Below are 8,845 nucleotides of genomic sequence, written 5' to 3' on the forward strand. Positions count from 1 at the left end.
CTTTGGGGACCAGAAAACACATGCATGCTCCCCAGGGCGGGACCGGGTCCTGCCCTCAGCAGTTCTGCCAGGCGCTGAGTGTGGGGACGAGGAAGCCCAGCGCCTGCACGCCAGGAGCCTGTAGTTTCGTGGAGAAGCAGATATTACTCAACTCGTCATTAAACAAGCACCAAGATCTAAATAAAAGGCCCCAGGACAGCACGTAACACGGCCCAGAGCAGTCTGGCAGGGACGCAGACAGTTATGAGACTCAGGGTGACGGAGTGACCTGGGTGAAGGGCGGCCCTGGCTGGGGAGGAGGCTGTCTGGGCGGGAGGAGCAGCAGGAGCAAAGGCCCTGGGGCAGGAAGAAGCTGGTGTGAGTGCTGCTGGCTCCCTCTCCCCCATGGCTGCCGGGAGAGGGGATTGCAGTGGGGGGGGAGGGGAGCAGTGTGGGCGCAGGGAGACCTTGAGTGGGCACAGCCCTTCCTGGAGGCCCAGAGTGGTGGGGCCTCGGGGGAGGCTTCCAGGGGCTTTCAGAGAGGAAACTGACATGCCTGGTGCAAGGTTGGAAACGGAGGGGCTGGGCGTGAGGGGGAGGAGGTGCCAAGGCCCCTGCCCCCAGGGGCTGCGCTCTCCTGGGAAGGGGAGATGGCATGGCTGACGCAGAGACACAGGATCAGGCGCTGAGACCTGCCCTTTAGGTGTGAGGTGCTCTGTGGCAGGTGTGGCAGGTGTGGCAGGTACGGCAGGTGTGGGTGAGTCGTGTGCAGGGCAGGGCCTGGGCGTGTGCACAGGCTCACCTGTATGTGACGGAGGATGAGGCCCAGAAATCAGGATTTTAAGAAGATTCCCAGGTGATTCTGATGTGCAGCCAGGCTGAGAACCGCTGCCTTAGAGTGTGAGGAGGGGGAGGGCACAGAGGAGCAGCTTTAACCTGTGGCTGTCGCCACCACGTGCCTCAGGGCTGAGCCGGGCCTCACCTGCGTCCCAGTCACAGGTGTAAGCCCTCTGCCCAGTGGGGCTCCCGGGGCCAGAGCCTGTCTCTGCCCCTCCCGTTTGGCCGCACCCCCGGGAGGGAGGCACGCTGCACACTGGCCCTACCGAGGAGGACAGGGGTGCAGAGAGGTGCGGCCACCCGCCCCGAGTTCCTGCTGGCAAACCTGGAGGTGGGGCTTCACCCCCTCCCGGTGCCACCCCGGGGGCTCTCGCCAGGGTCCCGTGGGACTGCTCTCCTGGCTGGGCGGTGTGCAGAGCTGGGTACGTGGGCGCTCGTGCGTGTGCACGGGTGTACCCCGATCTGCCTGCCCCCCTTCAGCCCTCCTCGGCGAGGGGGTCTGTGAACGCGCACAGCTGTCCTAGCTCAGCTGTGGGAGGAGATAAGGCCGGGGAAGTTGGTTCAGGAAATGGGAACATGTTAGAAACAGAAAACGCGGCTGGTAAGCAGGAAGCGAGGGGAACACAGTCAATGGACACTCGTTAACGAGCTGAGGCCACGCCTGGGAACTGCACGGACGCACTGAGAGCCGCGTCCTGATCCTGGAGGAAGCGGCTGGGGAGGGAGAAAGGCCGGCAGGCAGGTCACCTTGCGGCTGGGCCAGGCCTGCCCCGGGGAGAGGAAGTCCAGGGGTCAGGTGTTGCGATCATTCATTTCTCGGGAACAGTGACTGAGTTTTGGGTGCTGAGGTCCAGGGGGCAAGAGGATGGCAAGCCTCCCAGCCCTCTCCTCCCCCGCCTGGGGCTCCCCTCTGGCCCAGGGACCTCAGCTGCTGTCATCTCTCGGACAGTGACCCTGCAAGGAACCTCAGGGCCTGCGAGCATCACCTGGCCAGGACCCCAGGGCTCCCCAGGGGGCCGACCTGGCGGGGTGTCCCCAGATTTGGGGAGTCAGCCGAGCTGGCCCCTAATGGCTTGTTAATGGCTGTAAACATTGCTCTCCTTTTTTAAAGCAGAGGTGAGGCCTTTAGCTCTCCAGCTGTCCAGAGGCCAGAGGGCCCGGAGAAGCGGGAGGTGGAGGCCATTCTAGGGTTTCTCTGTGTCTGTTTGGAGGTGTGTGCGTGCATGTGTGTGTGTGTGCGTGCGTGCCTGTGTGCATGTATGTGTGTGCATGCTTGTGTGTGCGTGCCTGTGTGTGTATGTGTGTGCATGCTTGTATATGTGCGTGCGTGCCTTGTGTGTGTATGTGTGTGCATGCTTGTATGTGCTTGTGTGCATGTGCATGCTTGTGTGGGTGTACGTGTTTGTGTGCTCGCATGTGCACGTGCCCACCTGCCTGCATGGATGCCCTGGGCAGGACCTGTGTGGGAGCTGCTGAGGGCTGCCCCGGTCAGGCCACGCTCCCTGCAGACCCTGCGGGGCCACTGGGCTTCCCCTGGGGTTTGGCCAGTGGGGGTCCCAGCAGGAGGCTGAGGTGGGGAGGAGAGTGAGGAGGGGCTTCCAGGGCTCGCTGTCAGGGGTCCTTGTCCTGCTGGTGATGCCACCTCTTGTGAGCTCAGGCCTCAGGCGGGAGGGTGAGCGGGCGGAGTGGGACCTTGGCTGCCAGCTCGGGCCCTGTGGTGCCCGCACGCTGTCTGCACCTGTCATAGGTCCTCTGTGAGCACCCTCCATGTGACCCAGTGTGCCTCTCTCCTCCTGGGGCCCTGACTCATGCATCCTGGAATTATCAAGTCAGATGTCAGAGAAGCATTTAAAGGAATTTGGTGGGGGAGCGTGGCATGGCGGGCACACGGGCACAGCGGGGTGATGGTGGTCAGGAGCGGGGCCTGTGTGTGGCCCTGAGTGAGCCCCTCCATCCCCTCTGGCTTTCCGCAGCCACCGGGCCTGGGCGGGCCCCTGGTTGGAGCCCTGGCCGGGGTGGGTATGGAGAGGCAGAGACCCCAGCTGGTCCTCCCTCTCATCTTTCAAGCTGATGCGTTGGAAGGAACCCCCAGCCTCTGACTCACTGTACACTGTCTCCCTCGGAATTCTGTCCAAGAAGCTCCCTTGAAAATACTGCCCTCCACTGGCTCCCATAAGCCTGGGGCCGTGGAGCTGCCAGCGGTGACTCCCCGCAGCCAGAGAGGCGGCTAATCCCGCTTCCCAGGAATCCACGTCCGAGGGCTGGGGCTGTGGCCGCCACGGAAGGACGCAGCTCCTGCTCAGGGGCCACGTCTGCTGCGTACGGAGTCGGCCTAGCAGCCAAGTCCAGCCCCGTTTCCGTGGCTGCCTGCCAGAGCTTCTCAGAGCGGGGTTCGGGGGCTGGAGGGTAAGTAGCCCCAATCATTCAGTCCCTCCTGCAATGAGGGAGGCCGCTGAGCAAATGTCCCAGGGGCTGGTGGGGCCCCAACACCTCTCTGGGGTCTGAGATTTCCCAGCAATGAGAGCAGGTCCCTGCCTGGGGTACCCCCTACGCCAGCCAGACTTCATCGCGTTGTCCATAGTCAACGATGAATACAATAGGCTACTGTATTTCTTAAGTTACTTACTCTATATATTTTTATTCATTTCAGAGGGGAAGGGAGAGGGAGAGAGAAACACTAATGAGAAGAGAGAATCATTGATTGGCTGCCTCCTGCACGCCCCCTACTGGGGATCAAGCCCGAAACCCGGGCATGTGCCCTGACTGGGAATTTAACTGTGACCTCCTGGTTCATGGTTCCATGCTCAACCACCAAGCCACGCTGGCCAGGCTGCATCCCAATCTCTTAAACAAACAAACAAACAAACAAAAAAACCCAATTGCTCCATAAAGAAGTGAAATCTCTCAGACCACCCAGCTCGTCGGGGTCAAGGCCCAGCTAGACAGCACCGAGGCCTCCTGAGTCATGGCTCTGGACCCTTTCCCGACGCCTCCCCAGAATAAATGTCTTCCTGCCTGCGTGGGTGCGTGGGGGCGGGACCTCCGTGGGGAGCTGCTGAGAGCTGCCCCCGGTCAAGCCGCACCTTCGGACCCTGCAGGGACCCCACCGGGCTCTCTGTCACCTGGCTGCCCATGGGGTTTGGCCAGTGGGGGCTGCTCTGTAGGTGGTCACGAGGGTAAACCCCAGGCCACAGGGAGTACTTGGTGGGGAAGGGAGGGGCCCAGGCAGCTCCAAGGGGTCCTTGCTCTGCAAACAGACCTGAGCTGCCTAGGGAGGGACAGCGGGCCCTGGGAAGTGAGCTCGGATCCCAGAACAAGATTGGACCCGGTTCCACCTCGCACACACGCGTGGGCCCTCTAGCATTTGGACACCAGGAGCCTGGGGTGTGTCGGAAACTTTGCAGGGGGGAGGGGGAGGGGAGGCCTCCGGGCAGAGCCCCTCACTCGCCTGCTTTCCCAGCGGAGGTCAGAGCAGCCTCCCTGACCTGCGCCCCTCATACCCCGGCTCCTCGTCGTCTGTTCCTTGTCCCTGTTCATTGCGGGTGGGCTACGCTGTTCAGCGTGTTCCGTGTCTTGTCCCAGCATTGGGTTCTGTAGTTTTAATGGATGAGCAACTTTATCTGACTTCCTGACATCACTCCTTCCCCTTAAAAAAGAAAAAAAGTCTCCCCTTTGGTTTTAAAAGATAATATGACCACACTACAGAGCATTTAAAACATATTAAAACCTCCCAGAGTTCTGCCCCAGCCGCTGTAGCACAGTGGTTAGTCGGCTCAGGTCCAGGTCAGAGGTGACTGGGGTCGGGGGCACTTCCAGGCCTGGAGTGGCTGAGAGCCGAGCTTGAGGGGCCGTCGTAACAGGAGGGTGGGGTTCCTGTAGGGGCACTGTCCTCTTCCTCCGCCCTGAGCTCTGTCCCTGGTCACCCTGCCAGGACCCCAGGCAGCCGCGTGGAAGGCTCTGGACACTTGCATCAGGCCCCTCATTATAGATGTGGACACCGAGGCCCAGGGAGGTGGCCATTCTCCCAGGACACGGCCAGCGCGTGGCAGAGCCCAGCCTTGAACCCAGGTCCTGGAATCCTGGTGCCCAGACCCCTTACTTTTTTTTTTCATCATCCTATCCCGATCCCCATGCCAGGCGGAAGACAGAGCCGTGTGCTAATGTCTGGCTGTAAACGTGGTTACACCCCAAACCCCGTGCCCGCAGCCCATGCCAGGCCAAGGTGGGCATCACTGAAACCCTCAGAGCTGCTGCCTTGGATGGATGGCAAAAGATGTCCTCTTCCCACTTTCCTGCATGCCCCGGGGTTTCTGTCCTGAGCAAGTAAATAATTTATAATGGGGGAAGGGGAATATAGAAATTCTTGTGCCCAGCAGGCATTGCTCAGTGGTTGAGAGTCGATTTATGAACCAGGAGGTTATGGTTCGATTCCTGGTCGGGTCAGGGCACATGCCCGGGTTGTGGGCTTGATCCCCAGCAGGGGGCGTGCAGGAGGCAGCTGATCCATGATTATCATCATTGATGTTTCTATCTCCCTCTCCCTTCCTCTCTGAAATCAATAAAAATTTATAAAACAAAAACAAACAGATAACCAACAACAATAAAAACATGTTCTTGCAAGGGAGCAAAAGCCAAACCACGGGCCCAGCGCGAGTGCTTGCCAGACAAGAGGTCACTGGGGCCGCGCAGGCCTGGACGCGAGCGCGCGCCCCAGCCGCAGACGCCCCGCTCCCTGGAGGGCCGGGGGCCGGGGGAGGCACGGGCCTGCTGGGGTGGGAGGAAAGGGCAGCCGGCCAGGGCCTCCGCCAAGCTGGCTGCTGGCCCGGCTCCTTGGCCACACGCAAGTGTGTGCTGTGACCTCTGGTCACCCTGTCACTCAGCCTGGTTTACAAAACAGAGAAAGACACAATAAACGGAGACGCTGAGCCAGCTGCAGAGCAAAACAGGCCGCGGGGCCAGAAATACTTGGCATCTAAAGCCTCCTCCTCACAAGATGCCCTCAGCTCTGAAGGGACTTCTACCACTGCCCGCTCGCCTCTGGAGGTGGTCTTCTTGCCCGTCCGTCCGTCCATCCATCCATCCATCCATCCATCCATCTATCCATCCAATTAATGCATATTCCCTTTTGCCATGCTCACGGTGAGACAGAGCAGGAAAGAGCACAGACATGGGGGGCAGGACACAACAAATTGGGGCATCAAGCCACATCCTGGTGCCGTCTTTTAAGGGCCATCTCAAGTGTCACCTCCTCCGAGAAGCCTTCCCGGACCTCTCCACCAGCAGAGATCACTCCCTCGTCTGAGACTCTCCAGCAAAGAGGTGGAAGGAGTATTTGAGCTTTAGAGCCCCGGGTGCTGGGCCTGCCTCCATCACTGAGTCCCAGGTGGGACCCGGATAAACGCCTCGACATCTCTGGGCCTTCACTGGGAGAACGAGCAGTGGTGATAGCTGATTCTGGAGCCCTTTGCACAAGCAGGTCCGCAGAGAGAAGATAAGCTGCCTGGGGAAGCAGTGAGCTCCCCGTCCTGAGGAGCATGCAAGCAGAAGCAATGGGATTGGCATGCTGTGTTTCCCAGGGTTCATGTCCTCTCTCGCTGGCACCCAGAGACTCTTAAGGAGACGGGCGGAATGAGTCTCAGCACGTTCCCCTCCCTGGGAGTGGCTCAGCCTCCCTGCCCTGCGCCCCGCCAGCTCCAAGGATCCCAGGTCCCGGCCCCACCCGGTCAGGCCTGCCCAGGTCAAAGCCACAGTCAAGTCATAGCACCCCTGTGGCCACAGCCCTCTGCCCAGTTCTGCCGCGGAAGGTGGAGCTGGCTGGGACCCAGGGAGTCATCCAGATTCCAGAGCTTTCGGTTCTGCCCGTGCTCTACCTTTTCCAGGAACCGAGGGGGAGCTGACTCTCCAGGACCCAGGACCAGAGAAGCGGAGGCTGCAGGGTGGCCCTGAGTCCCCGCACAGGGGCCCACATCACGCCTGGACCGGGAGCCCCGCGAGGCGAGGGGGGCCCCGGCTGGGTTTGTCTGCCTGGGTGGCTGGGGCAGGTGCCTTAGCTGCCGGGTAAAGTGGAGTTAACCCCGAGGGAAGGGGCGATGCTGGGAGGGAGGGGCCACGGAGGGAGGGAGAGGCGACTGTCCTTCCTGGGCCTGTGATGTCTATTTTACAGACTGGGGGTCAGAAAGTGATCCATCCAAGGTCAGACTCATAAATGGGGACCCGTGTGGTCACCCCAAGCACATGCACACACAGACACACACACATACACACACAGACACAGATAAACAGACATACACACAGACACACACACAGGGACATACTCATAGACACACACAGACACACACACACACATACACACAGACACAAAGATACACACACAGACACAGATACACACACAGATATACAGACATACACACAGACACACACAGGGACATACTCATAGGCAAACACAGACACACAGGCAAACACACATACACACAGACACACACAGACATACACACAGACACACACACAGGGACATACTCATAGACACACACAGACACACAGGCAAACACAAAGACACAGACACACACACATGCACACACACATGTGCACACACACACCCTGTTTCTTTTCTCTACTCCCACCCCGGTTGGTCCCTCGGGCACAGGCGAGGTCCTTGCTCTTCGGAGGACCTGGTCTGGCCCAGCGCAGCTGCTCATTGCATGGCCACCAGATCGCATTGCTCTTTGCAGTAGAGAGTTCCCCGTCACTGGATGTGTTCAAAAAAGTCTGGGCTCTGTTTTTGGTGTATTTGGACCAAGATTCCTTAAATCCTCCGGATTTAAGCCCTAGGCCTCTATGTGGCTGCCTCGTCCACACTGCGGCCTCCTCACCCCTCACCCTTCCTGGTTCGAGACAAATAGTGAGTTCATCTGATGCAACGGGACTGGAGATGCCAACTGCCTGTCAGGAGACCCACAGACCCAAGCACCCCTCACTCACTCCAGGGCCACAATGCACGGGGGTTACCGGTGTGACCCCTCCTATTTCAGGTTGAAAAGTGAAGTTCAGAAGGTCCCTGAGCCAGCAGGCCTGCCCGCTGTGCAGCGCAGGGTGGGCCTCAGCCCACAGCGTGCACGGAGCAACCAGTCCCCCCCTTCCCCATCCCCTCCCCCGCCTCCCCCTCCTCACCTTCCTCTGGCGGGGGTGGGAGAGAGCTGTGCCCTGCAGAGGAGCCACCCCGCGGACCTGCCTGGGGCGCAGGGCCTGGGTGATCTTTCTGTGGGAAGGCAGGTGGGGTTCCCCTTCCTGAGTGGGGGTGGAGGAGGACCGACAGGCTCGGGCTTGCTAAGCTCCTGCCTTTCAGTTTGGGGACCAGAGTCAAAAGCCTCGGAGGTGCCCGCTCGGCCCGCCGTGACTCGGTGCCAGGCAGAGGCCGTGCCAAGCTGCTCACCTTCCCACGGGCTCTGCTGGAAGCGGGGCGCCAGGAAAGGGCCCCTCACCTCTCTGCGCCTCGGTTTCCTAGCGGTGAAATGGGTAGATTGTTCTCAGGCGCCCGATCAGCGTCAGGGATCATTACAATTAGTGGGAGCCTGTGGCCCATGAGACGCCAGCTCCGGGCTCCAGCCTCCGGCTGCCCGGCCCGGTTCCTGCCGGAGCCCACGGGGCCCAGACAACAGGAACACCACCTGGTCAGCAAGCGCCTAGGGCCAGGGCCAGGGCCAGACCGCGGAGCCAGCGGGGGCTGCCAGACGCCCTCTCTGAAGAAGGTCGGACGGGGGAGGGTGGAGTGCCCCCCAAGACTGTCTCCAGAAAATTCAATTTTTAGATAATTCAGTGAAGCAAATCAAGAACCTCAAAAAAAAAAACCCCCTGCCAACTTCCCTTTTGGTTGGTATTTCTGAAAATAATCCGCAGGACAGGGAAAGGGGAGAGCGGCTTAGCATCTTGTAAATGAGGAAAACATGAGAGCCAGGGAGCTCGTTACACCTGTGGGCAATGATGCTCCAGAGAATTCGCCAAAAAACAGAGAACACTTCTGGTACCGCGTCGA

At 60.0% G+C, this 8,845-nt stretch overlaps 1 protein-coding gene across 1 annotated transcript in view; it reads right to left on the reverse strand.

The window, feature by feature from the left end:
- BDKRB2 (bradykinin receptor B2) overlaps positions 1-8,845 on the reverse strand; it is a 30,135-nt gene that overhangs the window by 13,818 nt on the left and 7,472 nt on the right. The window lies entirely within an intron of this gene.

This window comes from Myotis davidii, unplaced genomic scaffold (assembly GCF_000327345.1).
Source record: "Myotis davidii unplaced genomic scaffold, ASM32734v1 scaffold19, whole genome shotgun sequence".
Lineage (NCBI taxonomy): Eukaryota > Metazoa > Chordata > Mammalia > Chiroptera > Vespertilionidae > Myotis > Myotis davidii.